General features: G+C 49.0%; 1 pseudogene across 1 annotated transcript; it reads left to right on the forward strand.

Moving 5' to 3' along the window:
- Nucleotides 1–5,827: 5,827 nt before the first annotated feature.
- LOC308659594 (dehydrogenase/reductase SDR family member 13-like) lies at nt 5,828–19,914 on the forward strand (annotated as a pseudogene). Its single transcript has 5 exons — nt 5,828–5,963; nt 12,609–12,727; nt 17,473–17,596; nt 17,941–18,217; nt 19,655–19,914. The product of its transcript is annotated as a dehydrogenase/reductase SDR family member 13-like (transcript).
- The last annotated feature ends 1,809 nt before the right edge of the window (nt 19,915–21,723 follow it).

A 21,723-nucleotide genomic window follows, 5' to 3' on the forward strand; every position in this document is an offset into this window, starting at 1 on the left:
TTCATGTTCTGTTGTTTTGCTTGTGAATTAAACTTGGCAGACGCTTTCCAGCCTCAGACGCTCTCCAGTCTCTACTGTTTGTACAGGGGTTGCCTTTCTGCAAGGCCGGTAGCAGGCTGGTACAGAACAAGGTCGTCCACATAAACTAACACCCGTTCTGTGGTTCCCTTGGAATTGCGTGTGAAAACACATTGATCTGCATGAGATGTGGTGAAACCAACTTATTCTAAACTCTTTCTAAGACAGTCATACCATAATTTCCCTGACTGCTTGAGTCCATATAACCCTTTGTGGAGCAACCATGTATTTCCCCCTTCTTGCTGGTAGCCAGGAGGGGCCCTCACGTAGATCTGCCGGTCCAAGTTGGTGTGGAGGTAAGCCGTCTGGATGTCGAATTGGAAGACTTCCTCTCCCAGAGCGGCTGCAGTCACGAGGGCGGCCTTGACGCTCTCTGCCCGGACGGTTGGAGAGTAAGTCTCCGAGTAGTCTTCCATATAACGCTGAGCGAAGCCCTGGGCTACCAAACGGGCCTTATACAGGTAGAGACCATTGGCAAGTGGTTTGGCCTTGTAAACCCACCTTGTGCCAATGACTTTCCTCTCCTTTGGAGGTTGCTGGGGGGTGAAGACCTTAAGTTGTTTTAAGCTCTGCATTTCCTTCTCCATCGCGAGCTGCCATTTCTCTTGCTCTTCGATGGGCAGCTCCTGGATGTCAGAGAAGGATTTTGGGGTGACCACAACGCTGTTGACAGACGCGATGTGGCCAATGTCAATTCTCTTTGGCGGGACCCCTTTGTTGGACCGCTTTGACCTCCTTACCTTCTGCCACTCACCGCTCTTTTCTTCCGTGGGTCTCTGAGGTGTCGCTGGGGGTGAAGTCTTCCTCCGTGGGACTGGACGCATCTTCATCTTGTTCCTCACTTTTGTCGGTGGCAGGGTACGAGGTCGCCTCTGGTGATGTCGCGGTCGGTGTGTCCTTGCTGGGTCGGCTGGCATATGGGCTCAGATCATTTGAGTGGATCTGGGTCCAATTGGAATCCTCTTCGAAAGAGGCAGATTGGGAAGTCACAGGCCTGCCCCCTTCTCCCAGGAAACGATAGGCCTTGGAGCCAGGAGCATAGCCCAAGAACCTTAGTCTCTGAGAAACAGATCTCCCCTTCTTCCGCAGCTGCTTGGGGATGTGTACCCATGCATAGGTACCAAACACACGCAAATGTCCCAGGTTTGGTTTCCTACCGTGAACCAGGAAATATGGGGTCTGGTTCACAACACTGCTCCAGGTGCGGTTTAGAGTGTAATTGGCATAATGAATTGTCTCCCCTCAGTATGATTCTGCGACATTTGCGTCCGCAATCAGACTACGCATCATGGTTTGCAGAACTCCATTTCTTTTCTCAGCTACACCATTCTGCGAAGGGGTGAACGGTGCAGTTAGAAAATGGCGGATGCCCTTACGCCTTACCCAGTCCTGGAACTTCTGAGACATGAACTCAGCCCCGCGATCGCTCTGCAATTGTGTGATCTTGGTCTTGTACTGGGTCTCTACGAAGTTGTACAGCGACTTTATGGCGTCAAAGGCTTCAGATTTCTCTGTGAGAGTATACACGTGACCGTAACGTGAAAAATCATCAACGGCAGTGAGGAAATACCTTTTCTTTCCTAGGGATGGAGTAAAAGGCCCAACCAAATCAACATGTACTAGTTGGTATGGGTATTGAGTCTTACGGGATGACACCTTTGGTATAGGGGCAGCCTTCCTCTTTGTTTTCTTGCAAATGGCACAGTCCAGAAACACATCACAGTCCTTGAGCTGGACTCCCTCAGCAAATTCTCCCATCTTTTTAACTACAGGGAAGCTTGCATGTCCTAGCCTTCTGTGCATGAGGTGGACGCACTTATTGTGCATTGGCTTCCCCATTGACACTCTCTTGGCTCTGGTTGCCTTGAGTGGTGCTGTAGGTGCCTGCTGAGATTCAGGCTCCTTGCCCACACTGCCCTTGGAAAGCCTTGGGGCAGGCTGTGGTGGCTTCAGAGAAAAATAAGCCATTTATTATGGTAATATTTCCAATGACCCTCTGGTCCCGGGTGACATGACCTCCCCCCTTGCGAAATAAGACTTCCACTTTGTCATCGTCACACAATTTGGTAATGCTTAAAAGGTTGTTAGCTATGGAAGGGGCGTGCAAGACACCTTCTACTTTTCCAAGTCCAGGTACAGAAACAAAACCCTCCCCAACAACTGAAGCAGTATCACCGTTTGCAACCTTGACAGATGAGTTTATTTTCTTTAACCTTTTAAAACCTTGACTCATATTGGTAATGTGAGAAGAAGCTCCAGAGTCCAGTAACCATAAGTCAGTGGAGCTATCAGCCTTTGTTGTGGGGGTGAGGGAACAAGTATGCAGAGAATTTCCCTTGCCCCTGCCATGCCCCCTTCCTTGCCCCTTGCCCCTTACTTGATTGGGACCACGTTTAGGGGCTTGATGTTGATGGGGGCAGTCTTTCTTGAGGTGCTCCTCAGAGCCACAGATGAAACACTTAAGTAGAGCATTAATTTGCTCTGAGTTGTGGCGCCCCTTTCTGGCTTGCTGAGTGGTGACTCTGGCGTATTCTCCAGCATCCCGTCTCCTTCTATCTTCTTCGATCAGTCTCCCTGTGAGGTAGGACAGATTTAAGTCTTCCCTCTTGACCGCTTCGAGTGAAACAATGAAATTTCTCCAACTCCTGTCTAGAGAAGTAAAAATTATGGAGAGCATGTTCACATCAGTTACGGGAAAATCTCGGGAAATCAATTCTGCCCTGAGTGCCTTTAATTTTGCAAGATGTTCAGGCATGCTGGCACCAAACTTCAGTTTGGTTGTATAAAGCTCAGTTGTATATCTGGTGATGGAACCAATGGTATCGCTGTTGAATAAATTGTATAATAATTCCCAGACCTGAGCAGCTCTGAGACCAGCTGGGATGCTAGGGAACAAGTTATTGTCCAGGGAACTGAGTAGAGCAGAATAAGCCTGCAAGTGTCGCTGCTCTTCTTGACGTCCCCATGGGGGAGGGGGTGGTTTTCGAACCATTTGTAGAATCCCATTCTTTAAGAGATATAGCTGTATATCTTTACTCCAACTGCTGTAATTTTCTCCCCCCAGTTGTAGTTTTTTAAAATCTCTAGGAAGATCTGTGGCTAGAAACTCAGACCCATATTCAAAGAAATCTGAGATGTCCATTGATGTAAAAGGGAGAGGGAAAGTGGATCCTATTGTGAAAGGGGTCCCTCTAGTGGTCGAGGAGGGAATTCTTTCTTGACTATTTAGTAACTCCAGATGGGCGTGCCCAGGAACCATGTGATCCGGGGGAGGGCGTTGTTCAGGATTTCTCCCTTCTTCCCATGAGGCATTGGGGGGGCGGAGCCCAGATTTTCAAGCTCGGAGTTGCCGCAATGGATTCTCCCGAGAATTAAAGGCACATGGGTTTTCATCATTGCCTGGCTTGCCTGGCTGGTCCTGAAGACCTGAAGAGAAGGTGGGAGGCCGCGGGGGTTGATTGTTGGGAGGCTGCAGGCTGGATTCCCCCCGGCAGTTGGGCCCTGGGGAGAGGATGGGAGGCCTTGGGAGGGGTGTGGGCACCCCCGACGCTGGGGCCGCTGTCTTGCTGGCCTCTAAGGCAGTGGCCAGGGCTTGCATGGCTGTCTGGAGAGCCGTTGTAACAGTTTTGGCTGGACAGACATCATTGTCATCATAGCACTTTAGGCTTTGTGGTGGGGAGAACTCAGGAATTAGCATGCTGCTGTGGCCGGAAGCCAGGGATTGCATGTCATTTCTGCTGTATGCTATGGACTGCTGGCTATTTTGGTTGGATGCCAGGGACTGCTGGCTTTCCAGACTTAAAAAAATCAAGTCTTTGTTAGATTTAGTGGGAGCCGCCATCTTGTTTCCTGTGCCAGACCACGTGGGCGGAGCCATCTTGTTTCCGCTTGCCCCAGGAAGCTGTAGCTCACGGCTGGGCAGGGGGGGTTTGCGCCAAAAGCCCTGGGGTCCCGGGGTCACTAAGGGTGGCGGGCGCCATATTTGGAGGCCTCGTGGTCTCTAGGGAGAGACTCACCAGGGTTTCTGAGGCTTCCTGCATGGTTTCCTGGCCCCCCCTTTTTTCCCCTGCATTGCAAAGTTCTCTTTAAGCAGCTCTTCACGTTCCTGTGCAGTCAGCTTACTCACGCGGCGTTTGGTTTCAGCCAGGTCCGTCTCTGCAGCAGCTGAGCAGTCTTGGATAGTCTGCAAACCTTGTATGCTCTCCTCTGTGGCGTTCAGTTGTAGAGAGGCATGTGAAGGGGTCCTAGACGCTCTGCTGGATCCTCTGACGGGATGAAGGCCATCCGTGCTTTCATCTGCAGCTGAGCTTGCTTCAGGGACTGAAGTCTTGGATGTAGGCAGGGAGGCTGTCTTCGATCGATGACTCCTAGTCACGATGGGAGAAATCCTGCCATCTGTTATAAATGGATTTGAGCCGGGTCTTCCAGACATCTTGTTGGCTAGTTCCTGGCTGGCTTGGAAGCTTTCCTTTAAACCATCCTCTGCTACCAACTTGTGAGGTGTTCTCACAATGACTCGTTAAAGGTGCTTCCAAGCAAAGGCATCACGCAGAGGTGCAATCATATTAGCTTTATTCAATGATATATCAAAGAGAAAGAAATACTTGGCATGAAAGCATTCATGCCTGCATGTAAGAGAGAAATAAAATAAAACAAGCTAGCATTACATGACTAAAAGAAGGACTAAGAGCTAGGAGAGGAGAACTGGAACTAGAAACTAGAAAAGGAGACTAGAACAAAGAGCAGCCCCTCGTGCAGAGGTATTTATGGGGGGTCTTGGTCCCTCCCTGACCATAAAACACTCTCACCAATGGGGCTGTGGGTCCGAGACCCTTGGCTCATCAGTGGAAGCAAAGAAGCCTCTTTGCCTCCATCTGATGACCCTTTTGGGGAACTGCCAATGGCTGGCACTAATCATCTAACAGCTGTAAATGCATCACTTGAGGCTTTTAAGAAGAGATAGGAATGAAATGATACAGGGTCTCCTGCTTAAGCAGCAGATTGGACTAGAAGACCTCCAGGGTCCCTTCCATGTCCGTTATACTGTTATTCTTACTATTATTGACATCTGTACAGACAATGCTGCCCTCAGAGGGGTGGTTATTGACCCCTGCCCTTGCCCGGGAAAGCCCCGTAACACCATCCTATGTCAACAGCCATCTTTTGCATCTTAGGATGAGGCAAGCATCTACATGCCATTATTTATAAGATGTTTATTGACTGTTAAGCATTATAAAGCTGCCCATGTTGCAACAGTGACTCTGGGCAAACTGTAAAGCAGAATTTTCAACCCTGGCAACTTTAAGATGTGTGGACCAACTCCCAAATTCCCCAGGCAGCATTTCTTTCTTTCTTTCTTTCTTTCTTTCTTTCTTTCTTTCTTTCTTTCTTTCTTTCTTTCTTTCTTTCTTTCTTTCTTTCTTTCTTTCTTTTTCTTTCTTTCTTTCTTTCTTTCTTTCTTTCTTTCTTTCTTTCTTTCTTCCTTCCTTCCTTCCTTCCTTCCTTCCTTCCTTCTTCTTATTCTCATCTCCTCCCTCCCTCCCCTCTTTCTTTCTTTCTTTCCTCCCTCCCTCCCTCCCTAACGCAAGAGGGGAAGAAGGGAGGGCGAGAGATTGGGAGCGCTGCCCGTGGCCGTGGCTTTCCCACGGGGGAGGAGCGGGAGGCGGACCAGGGCGGGGACCGTCCCGGTAAAGACCAAGCGCTCCCGGGCTGCGGGGCAAGGGAGCGGGGCCGGGCGGGCGAGCGGGCCATGGAGGCGGCAGCAGGGCTGGCGGCGGGCGCGGCGGTGCTGCTGGGGCTCTGCGCGCTGCTCTACTACAACTTGGCTTTGGCCACCCGGTGCCGGAACGCGGTCAGCCTGCGGGGCAAGACGGTTCTCATCACAGGTAGCTCCGGGGGCTGCTGCGCTCCCATCCCAGGCGGGGGGGGCGTCGAGGTTGGGGTGGGGGGCGCTGACATTAACGAAAGCGAGAAAGTCCGGCCAAAAAAGCCCCTTTGGAATAAAGCAGGTGAGACCCCAAAGGGGGGAGGGGAACCGGGAGGGTCCGCAGAGACCAGCCGTCCCCGGGGGCTGCCTCGCCCCTTGAAACCCTCCCCCTTCCCGAGGCCGAGAGGAGGGGACGGGGAAGAGCCGGGCAGTCACCGGAGGGGCGCAGGGGAGAAAGTCCAGGGGTGGCCAGACTTCGGGAGGGCGAACAGATTAACAAAGCCGGAAGGGACCTTGGAGGTCTTCTAGTCCAACCCCCTGCTCAAGCAGGAGTCTCTTGACTGTCTTCTGTCTTCCTGAAAAGCTCCAGCGATGGAGCAGCCAGAACATCTGGAGGCAAGGAGTTCCCCTGGTTAATTGTTCTCACTGTCAGGAAATTCCTCCTTAGTTCTAAGGTTGCTCCTCTCCTTGACGAGTTTCCATCCGTTGCTTCTTGTCCGGCCTTCCGGCTCTTTGGAGAAGAGGTGGACCCCCCCCTTTCTCTATGGCAGCCCCCCAATGATTGGAAGAGTTCTCTCCTGTCAGTCCACGGCTGCCCTTTGCCTGGCTAGACAGATGGTGTTGCTGGCTGGCTGGGACAGGAGGCGGCTGGAAACCGGATTTTCAGGCTCTTCCGGACTCGCTTGGTGTGGAGACAGGAGTCCCTTTTCTTAATCTCTGCTTCCGCTCTGCCCCCCCCAAGCTCCAGTCCCCCCCCCAGCATGATGGAGAGAAGCCGGGAGCAATGCAGAGAAGAAAGCAGGAGGCTTTGGGGGCAGTTCAGCCCTGCAGGAGAGACGGGGGAGCTGGGAAGGTTAGCAAGTAGGACGGCCCGTTCAGCGTTCCTGCAGAAGGACGCCAAGATGATTGAAACAATTCCTGACGCTAAGAGCGATTGCACCAGAAGCAGGAAAGTCTGGTCTCGTGCTGAAAGCTCCAGGACAGAGTTCGAGTCCTGCCTTAGGTGTCAAAGCCGGGCTAGGCGGGGGACCAGAACTCACCGTCTCCTGGTGATGGGCCCAAAGTCGCCCATTGTGATCCTTCTTGTACTAAAGAAAATCAAGGTGAGGTTGGACTAGATGACCCACAAAGTCCCTTCCAAGTCTATTATTCTAGTTTTAAAGCTTTATAAAGCGGTACTAATACTTCATGTGATCTTGATTCTATGCCTCTGTTTATACAGCCCAGGATTGTGTTAGCTTTTTTGGCTGCTGCTGCACACGGCTGGCTCACGGTCAAGCGATCATCCACCAGGACCCCAAGGTCTTTCAGAGAACAAAAGCAGCCCTCAAAGCATAAAACAGGAGGAAAATTGCCATAACAGTTACAGAAGTGGCTTCCCAAAGCCTCCCTCCTAGGGCTGAGGAGAAAGATGACCAGCCCAAAATCATTCAGTGGAAGTAATCAAAAATAGTCAATCGATTTATTAATCAGTGGAACAACCTGCCTCCAGAAGTTGTGAATGCTCCAGCACTGGATGGTTTTAAGAAGAGACTGGACAGCCATTTGTCTGAAATGGTATAGGGTGTCCTGCCTGAGCAGGGGGTTGGACTAGATGACCTTCAAGGTCCCTCCCAACTCTAATCATCATCATCATCATCATCACCACCACCACCACCACCACTCAGCTGGTCCTCATGGCCAAAAGCAGGATTTGAACTCACAGTTCTCCATTCTTGTAACGTGTGGCCGTAACCATGAAACCAAATCGGTTCTCCATAAAGGTTTCCGTTGACTCCAAGGAAAAGGAAAAGAAATTGAGCAGACACAATAATCAGCAACTAATCACCACTTTTGCAGTAGCAAGGAGTGCCAAAGTCACATTCGATGCCCCACCCCCACATCGGGAATGTGGGGGTGGGGCATCGAATCCCCACGGCGATAGGGTATGGCAGCAGGTGTTTGCGCGGAGGGCCATATCAACATCTGGGATCGCGCCCCCGCTATCTCCGAGCGGTGGCGCGCTCCGACCCTCCGATTAGCACCCTCCTACCCGGGGATGAGGGTGATCAGGCCCCTGAGCTCAGGTTGGTCTATTTTAACGCTAGATCCGTAGTTAACAAAGCTCCCCTCATCCGTGATCTGATCGAGGAGGAATGTGCGGATCTAGCGTGCATCACGGAAACTTGGTTGGGTTCGGAGGGAGGGGTGCCTCTCACCGAGTTATGCCCGCCAGGTTTCCGGGTGCTGCACCAGCCACGGGCTCAGGGCAGGGGTGGTGGGGTGGCAGTGGTTATTCGGGAGACTTTGTGTCCCCGGGAGGCCACCATTGTCCAGATGGCCGGGAGTGAATCCCTCCTCTTGAGATGTGGTCCTCGGGTTCAGTTGGGCTTGTTGCTCACATACCTGGCACCCAGCTGTGTGGCAACAGCCCTGCCTGAGCTGCTCGACACCCTCTCAGGGTTGGCGGTGGAGTTCCCCAGGCTTATAGTCCTGGGTGACTTCAACCTGCCATCACTGGGGGGGTCGTCGGAGTTAGCTCGGGAGTTCATGGCTTCCATGACAGCCATGGGCCTGACCCAGGTTATTGAGGGCCCTACTCACGAGGGGGATCATACTCTCGACCTGGTGTTCCTGTCTGGACAGTGGTTGGATGATCTGGGAGGGGGTTCTCCGTCCATCACCCCTCTGTCATGGTCAGATCATTACCTCCTGAGGCTGGTTTTCCGTCATGCCATCCCCCGCCACTGGGCGGCAGAACCGACCAGGTGGTTCCGCCCCAGGCGCCTAATGGACCCGGACCGGTTCCAGAGGGCGCTTGGGCCGATACCTATCACCCTTACCCACAGCCCAGTCGATGCTCTGGTGGAGGCCTGGGAAACGGCTGCCACCAGGGCACTCGACTGTGTTGTACCCATGCGACCTCTGACTCGGCGCAGATCCCGTTGGGCTCCATGGTTCTCTGTGGAGCTCCGGGAGATGAAGCGTCGGAGACGAGGTCTAGAGAGCGGTTGGAGATCCAGCCGATCCGAATCCGACCGATTGCAGTTAAGAACCTTCATAAGGTCTTATCTTGCGGCGATAAGGACGGCGAAGTCTAACTACTTTGCCGCCCTTGTCGCGTCCGCAGATAATCGCCCGGCCGCCCTGTTTAGGGTGACTCGCTCCCTCCTTAACCAGGAGGTGAGGGAGGATCCCTTGCAGGGACGAGCCGAGGAGTTTAGTCATCATCTGACGGACAAAATCGCTCGGATCCGGACCGGCTTGGACTCTGACTGGGCAGAGTCTGATGTGGAGGAATCAGGCGGTCTTGAGCACGTTATCTGGACTGAGTTCGACCCTGTTTCCCCTGATGATGTGGACAGGATCATGGGGAGACTGAGCTCCACCACCTGTTTGTTGGATCCGTGCCCCTCCTGGCTAGCTTATGCGGCTCGGGAGGGAACACGAGGCTGGTTCCATGCAGTGATAACTGCTTCTTTGAAGGAGGGTGTCTTCCCTGCCGCCTTGAAGGAGGCGGTGGTGAGACCCCTCCTCAAGAAGCCTGCTTTGGACCCGGCTGTTTTAAACAACTATCGTCCAGTCTCCAACCTTCGCTTCCTGGCGAAGGTTGTTGAGAGTGTGGTGGCGCATCAGCTCCCTCTGTTCCTGGAGGAAACTGATTATCTGGACCCGTACCAATCGGGCTTCAGGCCCGGACACAGCACGGAGACGGCATTGGTCGCGCTGGTGAATGATCTCTGGAGGGCTAGGGACAGGGGTTGCTCCTCTGTCCTGGTCCTATTAGCTCTCTCAGCGGCTTTCGATACCATCGACCATGGTATCCTGCTGCGGCGTCTCAGGGGGTTGGGAGTGGGAGGCACCATCCTACGGTGGTTCTCCTACCTCCAGGGCCGCTCGCAGTCGGTGTTGACAGGAGGGCAGAGATCCGCCCCGAGGTCTCTCATTTGTGGAGTCCCTCAGGGGTCGGTTCTCTCGCCCCTCCTGTTCAACATCTACATGAAGCCGCTGGGCGAGATCATTCGTGGTTTTGGGGTGGGGTATCACCAGTACGCTGATGATACCCAACTTTTTCTTTCCACCCCGAACCAACCCAGTGATGCCCTCTCCGTGATGTCCCGGTGCCTGGAGGCGGTTCAGGTCTGGATGGGGAGAAACAGGCTTCGTCTCAATCCCGCCAAGACTGAGTGGCTGTGCATATCGGCGTCTCGGGTTAACCAAGTTATTCCACCTCTAACGATGGGGGGTGAGGTGTTACCCCCCGTTGATAGGGCTCGCAACTTGGGCGTCCTCCTGGATTCACGGCTCAATTTTGAAGATCACATAGGAGCCGTGACCAGGGGGGCTTTTGCCCAGGTTCGCCTGGTGCGCCAGTTGCGTCCCTATCTGGACCGAGACGCCCTACGCACAGTCACTCATGCGCTTGTGACCTCCCGTTTGGACTACTGTAACGCTCTCTACATGGGGCTGCCCTTGAAGACCACTCGGAGGCTTCAACTGGTGCAGAATGCGGCCGCGCGAGTTGTAATGGGGGTTTCCCGATGCTCCCATGTAACACCTCTACTCCGCGAGCTGCATTGGCTTCCGGTTGCCCTCCGGGTGAAATTCAAGGTGCTGGTTATCACCTATAAAGCCCTACATGGCCTGGGTCCGGGTTATTTGAGGGAACACCTGCTGCCGGCATCAAACGCCCTTCGCCCAGTGCGCTCCCACAGGGAGGGTCTGCTCAGGGTTCCGCCGGTGAGAGATTGCCGGCGGGTGACACCCAGGGATAGGGCCTTCTCAGTGGGAGCGCCTGCCCTCTGGAACCAGCTGCCGGTAGAGCTGAGGACTGCTCCCGACCTCCGATCATTCCGCCGGGGCCGAAGACCTGGCTCTTTGAGCTCTCGGGCCCAGGCTGAGGAGAAAATTTTAACTGGGGTTTTAATGTACAGGGTGAATTTAATGCTTTTTAATTGGTTTTAACTTTTGTATGTTTTGATTTTTAATTCCCTGTAAACCGCCCTGAGTCCTCAGGGAAAGGGCGGTATACAAATGCAAATATTAAATTAAATTAAATACTTTAACAGATGTTAAATAAAACTTCATAGGATTGTTCCTTTGACTAGAATGCCCTCAAATGCATTATTAAGGATAAATCCAGGCTAAAATAAAAGGAAAATCACTGAAGCATGACACACATACAAAAACAGAATATCAGGGTTGGATGGGACCTTAAAGGTCCTCTAGTCCAACCCCCTCCCTGAAGCAGGAAACTCTTCATTTTAGACAAATGGTTGTCCAGTTTCCTCTTAAAAACCTCCAATAATGACTTCTGGAGACAGTCATTCCACTGATTAATTATTCTCACAATCAGGAAATTTGACACCCCTGCATTAATGCATGATTGGCCTTCAAATTGTTTTGCAACTTGTGTGGGTAAAGTGACATCCTGCAGAGCCAGTGTTGGGAGACCTGCGCCATCTTCTGGTCTGACAGGAATATTGCATCCCATTTTTTGAAATGCCTTTCTCTTTTATTATTATTACTAAACTTATTTGCCACCATCTCACTACAAAGTGGTCCTTTGAGAGACCTACTGGTGTGTGGTGATTGGTTTAGTGCGTGTATGGATGAGTGTGCACAGTGTAGTGCAAGAGGCTAAATTAGCCTACACACGTATAGAGCTGCTAAACATCGGGTTTGCAAGGCAGTCTGGAATTACCAGCGATTTTCAGCAGTCCCATAACATACTGAACTGCATAGCGAGGCCTCCAGGATCTCCATGGATTGTCTTCGGGCCAGGGAGAAGACGACGTAAGAGAAAGAGAAAGGAGCGAAAGCAAAAACATGGCTGCAGGGCTGGGATACTGATTCGACTCAGAAAGCAGCCTCATAGACCAGCATTACCGAGTCTTCTTCTGAGCAATGCCAGATCCCTCGTCCATAAAATTGACGAATTACAGCTGCAGTTGGCAGCAAGCAGGCTTCTCCGTGAATGTTGTGTGATGGTTGTAACGGAGACCTGGCTACATCCAGATGTACCGAATGCAGCAGTGGAGCTGACAAGCCAAGTCATTCACCGCTCTGAGAGAGATAAAGGCTCCGGTAAGAGCAAAGGAGGAGGACTCTGTGTGTATATACATTGTGACTGGTGCGCCAACAGCAGATTAGTGTACACGTATTGCTCCCCAGATGTGGAACTGATGACTGTTATATGTAGGCTTTTTTATCTGCCTAGAGAAATTACTGTGGTAATTATTAAAGCTGTTTATATTCCACCTGATGCCAATAGCAGCACGGCACTTTCCAAGCTGTATGACATCATCACCAGGCAGCAGCAAACTCACCCAGAGGGTGCTCTTGTCGTGGCTGGGGATTTCAATCAAGCTTGTCTGAAGACAGTTCTCCCCAAGTTTGTTCAGTATGTGTAAGTTCCCACCAGAGGGAAGAACACTTTAGACCACGTGTATTCTAATTTGAAACAAGCATACAGAGCTTTCCCTCTCCCCCACCTGGGTACATCTGACCATCTTTCATGTGTGACACACCACAAAAACTGCAGGCACACAAATGCAGGCCTGCCTCCTGGGTCCCCATCAAAGGCTGGGCGATCTCTGTGAATCCTTTCTCTGCCCTTTCCTAGGTGGAAATACTGGGATCGGGAAGGCCACAGCGGTGGATCTGGCCCGGAGAGGCGGCCGTGTCATTCTGGCCTGCCGCGACAAAGCAAGAGGAGAATCGGCTGTGTGCGACATCAGACGGGTAAGCGCCTGCCGTGCGGGTCTCTCCTTCCTTCCGTTCTTCAGCACTCAGGTCTTTTCCTGATGGTTTTTATTTACTTATTTAGCGCATGGCATCTACCAAGATCATGCAATTCCTTATATGCATTGCAGATAAAATGCAGCATACAGGCAGATGCAAATGTAAGTTTAAAGTAGGAACAAATATGTGTATATCAAGTAAGTGGTCAGTACAATGTTGTTGTTAGTTGCGAAGTCGTGTCCGACCCATCACTACCCCATGGACAATGTTCCTCCAGGCCTTCCTGTCCTCTACTATCTTCTGGAGTCCATTTAGGCTCACGCCTACTGCTTCAGTGACTCCATCTAGTCACCTCATTCTCTGTTGTCCCCTTCTTCTCTTGCCCTCAACCTTTCCCAGCATGAGGCTCTTCTCCAGTGAGTCCTTCCATCTCATTAGTGGGCAAACTATTTGAGTTTCAACTTCATGATCTGGCCTTCTAAAGAGCAGTCAGGGTTTATCTCCCCTAGGACTGACTGGTTTGATCGCCTTGCAGTCCAAGGGACTCGCAAGAGTCTTCTCCGGCACCATAGTTCAAAGGCCTCAATTCTTTGGCGCTCAGCCTTTCTTATGGTCCAACTTTCACTGCCATACATTGCAACTGGGAAGACCATAGCCTTGACTATACGCACTTTTGTTGACGCGGGGGGTGTCTCTGCTTTTTAGTGTGCTGTCTAGATTTGCCATGGCTTTCCTCCCCAGGAGCAAGTGTCTTTTAATTTCTTGGCTGCAGTCCTCATCTGCGGTGATCTTGGAGCCCAGGAAAATAAAATCTGTCACTACTTCCATTTCTTCCCCATCTATTTGCCAGGAATTGAGAGGGCTGGATGCCATGATCTTGGTTTTCTTAATGTTTAGTTTCAACCCAACTTTTGCACTCTCCTTCTTCACCTGCAACAAGAGGCTCTTTAGTTCTTCTTCACTTTCTGCCATTAGAGTGGTATCGTCTGCATATCTTAGGTTGTTGATATTTCTCCCAGCAATCTTAATTCCAACTTTTGATTCATCTAGCCCTGCCTTTCTCATGATGTGCTCTGCATATAAGTTAAATAGGCAGGGCGACAGTATACAGCCTTGCCGGACTCCTTTCCCAATTTTGAACCAATCAGTGATTCTGTGTCCAGTTCTCACTGTTGCTTCTTGGCCCACGTATAGGTTTCTCAAGAGACAAATAAGATGGTCTGGCCTTGCCACCGTTTGTTGTGATCCATACAATCAAAGGCTTTAGCAGAGTCAATGAAGCAGAAGTAGATGTTTTTCTGGAACTCTCTAGCTTTCTCCATGATCCAGCGTATGTTGGCAATTTGATCTCTAGATCCTCTGCCTCTTCGAAAGCCTGCCTGTACTTCTGGTAGTTCTCGATCCAGATACTGCTGGAGTCTAGCTTGTAGGATTTTAAGCATAACTTTACTAGCATGTGAAATGAGTGCAATGGTGCGATAGTGTAAACATTCTTTGGCATCGCCTTTCTTTGGAATTGGAATGTAAACTGATCTTTTCCAATCCTGTGACCACTGTTGAGTTTTCCAAATTTGCTGGCAAATTGAGTGTAGCACTTTTACTGCATCGTCTTTTAAGATTTTGGAAAGCTCAGCTGGAATACTGTCACCTCCACTAGCTTTGTTGTTGCTCAGCTTTCCTAAGGCCCTCTTCACTTCACATTCTAGGATGTCTTACTCGAGGTCAGTGACCACCTCATCGTGGTTATCAGGGACATTAAGCTTGTTCTTGTATAGTTCTTCTGTGTAATTTTGCCACCTCTTCTTAATCTCTTCTGCCTCTGTTAGGTTCCTGCCATTTTGGTCCTTTATCATGCCCATTTTTGCATGAAACGTTCCCTTCATCTCTCCAATTTTCTTGAAGAGATCTCTAGTCCTCCCTATTCTATTGTTTTCTTCTATTTCTTTGCACTTTTCATTTAAGAAGGCATTCTTATCTCTTCTGGCTATTCTCTGGAATTCTGCATTCAATTGGGCGTATCTTTGTTTTTCTCCCTTGCCTTTCGCTTCCCTCCTGTCCTCAGCTATTTGCAACACTTCCTCAGATAGCCATTTTGCTTTCTTGCATTTCTTTTCCTTTGGGATATTTTTAGTTGCTACTTCTTGTACAATGTTGCGAACCTCCGTCCAAAGTTCCTCAGGCACTCTGTCTGTCAGATATGATTCCTTAAATCTATTTGTCACCTCTACTGTATATTCGTCAGGGATATGATTTAGTTCATACCTGAGTGGCCTAGTGCTTTTCCCTACTTTCTTCAGTTTAAGACTAAATTTGGCAACGAGAAGCTCATGGTCTGAACCACAGTCAGCTCCTGGTCTTGTTTTTACTGACTGGTCAGTACAATAAATATAAAATATTAAGTTAGGGTAAAACCATAATAAAATTTCCATAATATGGCGCTATGAAGTTGAAATGGGAGAGCTGTTATACAGGTAGTCCTTGATTTACAATAGTTAATTTAGTGACTGTTCAATGTTTGAAGGCACTTATGACCATTTTTCACACTTAACAACCATTGCAGCATGGTCACATGATCAAAATTCTGATGCTTGGCAACTCACTCACATTTATGACAGTCGCAGTATCCCGGTGTCATGCAATCTTCTTTTCAGACGTTCTGTCAAGCAAAAACAATGAGAAAGCCATTTTACCAATTAGCAACCATGTTACCAATTTAACAACCGCAGTGATTCATTTAACAACTGTGGCAAGAAAGGACATAAAATAGGGCACAATTCACCTAAAAACTGTGTCACTTAGCGACAGAAATGTTGGACTCAATTGCAGTCATACTTAATAGGTGGACAATACAAAAAATGAGATAAAATATTAAAATAGGGTAAAACCATGTTAAACTTACCATAATATGGCACCATAGAGTCAGAGTGGGAGAGATGTTATTCCGACAGTTCATTTAGTAACTGTTCAAAGGTACAATGGCGCTGAAAAAAGTGACTTATGACCCTTTTTCACACTTATGACCATTGCATCACACCTGGGGTCATGTGATTAAAATTCAGACACTTGGCTACTGACTCATATTTATGACGGTTGCACCATCCTGGGGTCATGCAATCATCTTTTGCGACCTCTGACAAACAAAGTCAAGGGGGAAGCCAAATTCACTTAACAACTGTGTTATTAATTTAACAACTGTGGTGATTCACTTAACAACTGTGGCAAGAAATTGACCTAACAACTGTCTCCCTTAGCAACAGAAATGTTGGACTCAATTGTAGGTATAAGTCATGGACTACCTGTATATTTAATAGGTGGACAATACAAAAAAATGAGTTAAAATATTAAAACAGGGTAAAACCATGTTAAAATCACCATAATATGGTGCCATAGAGTTGCAGTGGGATGTTATAATTCATGATCTAAGGAAGCTAAAATCCTTTAACTGCTTCTGGTGTGAATTGAAATTTCTTAATGGACTTTCTTGGGCTATATGTGTTATTGTTTGTTCCTGTCAAGGAATTGTGCAGTGCGCACAACTGTAACTCTAACTATATAAATATAAATTATAACTATACATATAAATATAAGTACAAATATAAATATACCTGTCAGGAACACAGGAACATTGTGAGGTAAATCTTAACAGCACACAGAGGACACAGAAGAAAAAGGCGGGAAAGAAGGGAACCTCCCCCTCCGCACCCATGGCAACCAATCAGAGGGCAGATTGCCTCATGCAGGAGCCAGCACTCTCCAACCAATCAATTACACTGAATTCGAGATCCCAACTCTTCCGATGAACCCCGGTCGCCCTGCGGACCCCCAGCCATTCCCCACTTGAAGAGCTTTGCCTTCAATTCTGGCCAGTCCTGTCCGGGTTCTGTCCGGGGGGGCTCCATATTTTGGGGGGCAGCTGCATTCCTGAAAGTGCTTTTGTTGGATCTGCGTGATCGATTTGGTTCTGGTTAATAAAACTCATCCATTTTATCTGCCCTTCTTCATTCTTGACTGTAAGACTGTGGTATGTTATTATAGAATAACAGAGCTGGAAGGGACCTCGGAGGTTTTGTAGTCCAACCCCCTGGCTAAGCAGGAGACCCCAAACCATTTCAGACAAGTGGTTGTCCAGTCTCTTCTTAAAAGCCTCCAGTGTTGGATCATTCACAACTTCTGGTGGCCAGCTGTTCCACTGGTCAATTGTTCTCACTGTCAGGAAATTCCTCCTTAGTTCCAGGTTGCTTCTCTCCTTGATTAGTTTCCATCCATTGCTTCTTGTCCTGCCCTCAGGTCCTTTGGAGAATAGCTTGACCCCCTCCTCTTCTTTGGGTAAGGCCCTTTGCGGCTACATAACACCCTTTATTAAGCAAATCACCGCACTTGTTTTATGAATCCAGGTTCTCCATTGATTTTGCTTGTGGGAATCCTCTTGGGACAATCACAAAGAGGATGCAGCCACTGTGAGAAATAACGCTGGTTGCCAAGCACACGAATTCTGATCACATGGCCCCTGGGGATGCTGCGATGGTTGAAATTGTGAGGATTGGTCGTAAATCACTTTTCTCGGGCATTATTGTAATTTCGAATGGTTGCAAGTCGAGGACTGCCTGTATTGTTTTATTACACAACACCTGGAGTGATTGTCAGGAGGTGAACAGAGATACGTAGAAGGCGAGTAAACTGGGATCAGCCTTTGAAGCCGCACCCGATCCCGATTCTTCTCAGGATTCCTTCTGCTCCTGTTCCAGGAAAGCGGGAACTCGGAGGTGATCCTGATGATCCTGGATCTGGCCAACCTCAACTCCGTGCGAGCTTTTGCACAGACCTTCTTAAAATCTGAGCCCCGTCTGGACATCCTCATCAACAATGCCAGTGGGTGCTGAGCAGACCCCCCTCCGGCGTATCTGGGCGAGGAAGTGGGAATATTGTGGGGGTCTCCAGGATTTCTCTTCCTTCGGGGGTTTGGCCGTGACTTCAGAAGCAGCTCTCTCCTCTTTGTGGTCATTTGCTTTTGGTATCCCGCCTTTATTATTATTTTTGCAAGTAACTCGAGGCGGTGAACAGATCCAGCATGCCTTCCTCCTCATGTAACACTGGGGTGGGGGCAGGAAGGAGCTGTTGCAACTTTGGAACTGGGTTGTAAATACATTTTGAATGATCACAAAGTAACGTTGTAAACTGAAGACTACCTGGAATTTGCTTACTTTTTTTGGCAGGGATCTTTAAGGACGGTCAAACCGCTGATGGCTTTGACCTGGCTTTCCAGGTCAACCACCTGGCCCACTTCCTGCTGACCCACCTGCTCCTGGATCGGCTGAAGCGCTGCACCCCCAGCTGGGAAGATTGACTTTCGGACCATCCACAAGCCGGCCGAGAGTCTGTGGCAGGCTCTAAAATCGTACTTCAACAGCAAACTAGCCAACATTCTCCACACGCGAGAGTTGGCCAACCAGCTGGAAGGAACCAACGTCACTTGCTATGCAGTTCATCCAGGTGAGTGGAAGTCCGGCTCCAAGAAGCGCAAGATGGAACCCCCGAATATCCTGCTGGGGCTCTGCCAAGCATTTCTCTGCCCCGGGGGCTCCCTCAACCCCCCCCCCTTTGCAGAACCACCCCGGGAGTTTCCTCCATTGGGTTCCACTGGGGAGGGAGACGTCTCCCACCTTCCCGGGTCCCAGAGCTAATAGAATCCTAAAATCTTAGAGTGGGACGGGGTTTTGGAGGTCTTCTAGACCAACCCACTGCCTAAAGCAAGGCTGAGGCTTTCCCCTTCCATTTCCACATCCTCTTCACTTTCCCTCCTCTTCCTTCCCCCTCCTCCCTCCCTCTTCCTCCTCATCCTTTGCTCTTCCTCCTCTTTCTCCTCCTGTCATTCTCTTTCTGTTCCTCCGCCTCCCTCCCTCTCCTCCTATTCCTTCTCCCCTTTGCTTTCTCCTGCTTCTTTGCCTCCATTTACCTTTCCTCCTGCTCTTCCTCCTCCTGCTCCTCCCCCTTCCTCTTCCTCCTCCTTCCTCTCCTCTTCTTCCCCATTCACCTCCTCCTCCTCTTCCTCCTCTCCACAAGCCCCCCTCCCTTCTAGCACTGATGACGATCCCAGGTTGAGTCATGAAATGTCTGTGTCATTGCTCCAATAGATGAAATCAATTAAAAGAACTTCCAGGCAAAGATTTCTTCCTCAAAGCACATTTTATTCAGGAAAAAAGTATTGGCACTTACATAGTTGAACCCAAGACTGAAGTTCCCTCCCCCTGATACAATGCAACAAGTTGCAATTCCCACCACAGAAAGGATGACATTAATCACATTCACCAATTATTCTAAAATGCGGGCTCTCCTCCCAACTTCTCAACCCGAAACTTTATCTAACCTTGACCTTGTGTTCACACACAGCTGCAATTATTGTGGTAGCATTCCCCTCCTCCCCCCTTCTACATCTAAATATCTCAAGCATCAGGAAAAACACAGTCAAAGCAAAAGGTAAAATGGTTGCAGTTTCTTAATTGTCACAACGTTGACATCCTGCAAGAAAACAGCCAAACTCACAGTGGACCAAGGACCTCAGACTTCAACTCTGAGGTACAAATATTCTATCAGAACATTGTTATTTATTATTATTAGAATGTAGTAGTTGCCCCACTGCAATGACTTCGTGCATGCAAAGGAGCACACATGCTCACAAACACACACGCACACACACACACACACACAGAGAGAGAGAGAGAGAGAGAAACCCTACTGGCATCCTCACCTACTCAGCTTGAGCTCTTGGTCTTCTGAGACATTTCCTATGTTGCCCAAAGGGTGCCAAGCGGCCCATGGTTCCTGGTGGGAAACGGGTACTGTGTGAAGGGTTTATTCAGGATCTCCCTCCCTCCGCCCCCCTTAGGTAATCTTCCATCCACTGCCTGTTCTCTCTTCCTTTGATTTCAGGACTTGTTAAAACCGAAGTTTTTCGCTCGTATCCCCGTTGGCTCTTCTGGTGGGTTTGGTTCATGAAGCTGTTCAGCCGAAATAGTGATTCTGGTGCCCAGACCACCATCTACTGTGCCACTGAGGAGGGCATCGAGTGGCTGAGCGGGCAGTATTTTGTGGACTGCCAGCCGAAGGTGCCCAGTCAACAGGCCCGCAATGACCAGCTGGCCAAGAAGCTCTGGGAATTCAGCGAGTGGCTGCTGGGACTGACCAGCTAAATTTGTCCACTTTAAATTTCCCCCCTTAATTTTTTCTGAGGTGAAGGTAGGAAAACACACGGAAAAGCACGCACAGAATAACAGCAAAGCACCTGGGCAATTGGCACAGGGGCCCCTCCTGGGCTGTGTGCTTTCTCCATGGCACTTCTCTGTCTCCATGGAAATGACTGCAACTCGGACGATCCCTCTGTTAAAGAGCAGGTTGTCCTCGACTTACGACCACAGTTGAGCTCAAAACCTCTGTTGTTAATTGAGACATTTGTTAAGTGAGGTTTGCCCCATTTTGCAAGCTTCCTTGCCTCAGTTGTTAAGTGAATCGCTGCAGTTGATAAGTTAGTAACAAGCTTGTTAAGCCTTGGCTTTGCTTGCCAGAAGGTCATCAAAGGGATCACATGACCTTGGGAAACAGCAACGGTCATAAAAGCAAGTCAGTTGCCAAGTGTCTGAATTTGGATCACGTGACCATGGGATGCTGCAATGGTTGTAAGTGTGGAAAAGGGTCACGAGTCACTTTTTTCTGGGCTGTCATAACTAAATGAAGTAAGTCAGGCACTGACTTACTAAGTCACTAAATGAAGTCACTAAATGAAGTAAGTCAGGCACTGCTTGCACTGAAGTTTACAGATGAGACAAGAGTCAGGGGTCTCGGACTTCCGGTTTGCCGACAGCTGTAAATGGACGCCTGGAGAATGGCTCCCGTCTTCCACGTCCAGATTCGCATCGCTGGGGGGTCCTAAAAGGACCAAAGAGTCGCCCTGGAGGGGTGTCCAGACAGAAGGGGCTTTTACAGAAACGCAGGGGAGCAGCAACCCCCCCCATTAGTGCCTGCATTCCCTTTGTACCGGTGGACAAAAGACTGACCATAGGAATATGGCCAGCTCCTAGGCTGCAGACAGCCGAAGTCAAAGCTACCATCAGGCAACATTAAAGCAGAGTGGAAGAGACGAGGGTAAGATTCCTCTCTTGTACCTTAATCATCTTCTTTTCACCTAATTAAGCTGCTAAGTACTTTTCCCCCTGTGAAGAGGGAGGGGGAATTTAACCCTCCCTTCGGAAGGTGGCGAACAAATTCAGGGGTGTTTTTTTTGAAACAAAGAACATTTAAGAAAGAATTAACAAAAGAAAAGAACTCTTAAAGTACTTGGGGGACACCCAGTGGCTAAATTTGAAATTGCAATTCTGACTTTCTCTTTAAAAAAAACACCAAGAAAATATTTAAGAAAATAAAATAAAGAGTAACCTTGAACATCAGATGTGAAAGCTTACAGTGGAAGAGTTTCAAAAACAAACTCTTGCTCTGTGGGAAATATCTTACCAAACTTATCAGCTCCTTTCTACAGCTGGCGATGAAATAAGAGCTTTTGGGAAAGAATTAGAAAGTATCTCGATGAAACAAACTCAAATTGAAACTGACTACAACTAATATTTTACTGGGACAGAACTTAATAGAAGAAATTGAACAATCAAATACACTGACAGAAGAATCAAATAGTCAACAAATACAGGTTTTTGAAGATGGTGATGGAGAAAATATGGAAGGAAGTTTATTTGAACCAGCACAATTGTACCAAGAGGTGAAAATAGTAAGATTTGGTGCTGTTGGAAGATTCTTTAATTCTTCAATGGTGGAGCCTGGAGGTCCACTTCAATTTCAAATAGTAATACAAGAATACTTTGATGACCCTGAGGCAAAGAAGCGTAAAATGGCATGGCAAGGAAGAAAGCAAGAATACGATTGAAGAAATATGAACATTTTTAGGAGGTCAAATAGATAATATTAAAATAGACAGGATGGTACTGGGACTACAA

Source organism: Vipera berus, assembly GCF_964194415.1.
Source record: "Vipera berus genome assembly, chromosome: 1".
Lineage (NCBI taxonomy): Eukaryota > Metazoa > Chordata > Lepidosauria > Squamata > Viperidae > Vipera > Vipera berus.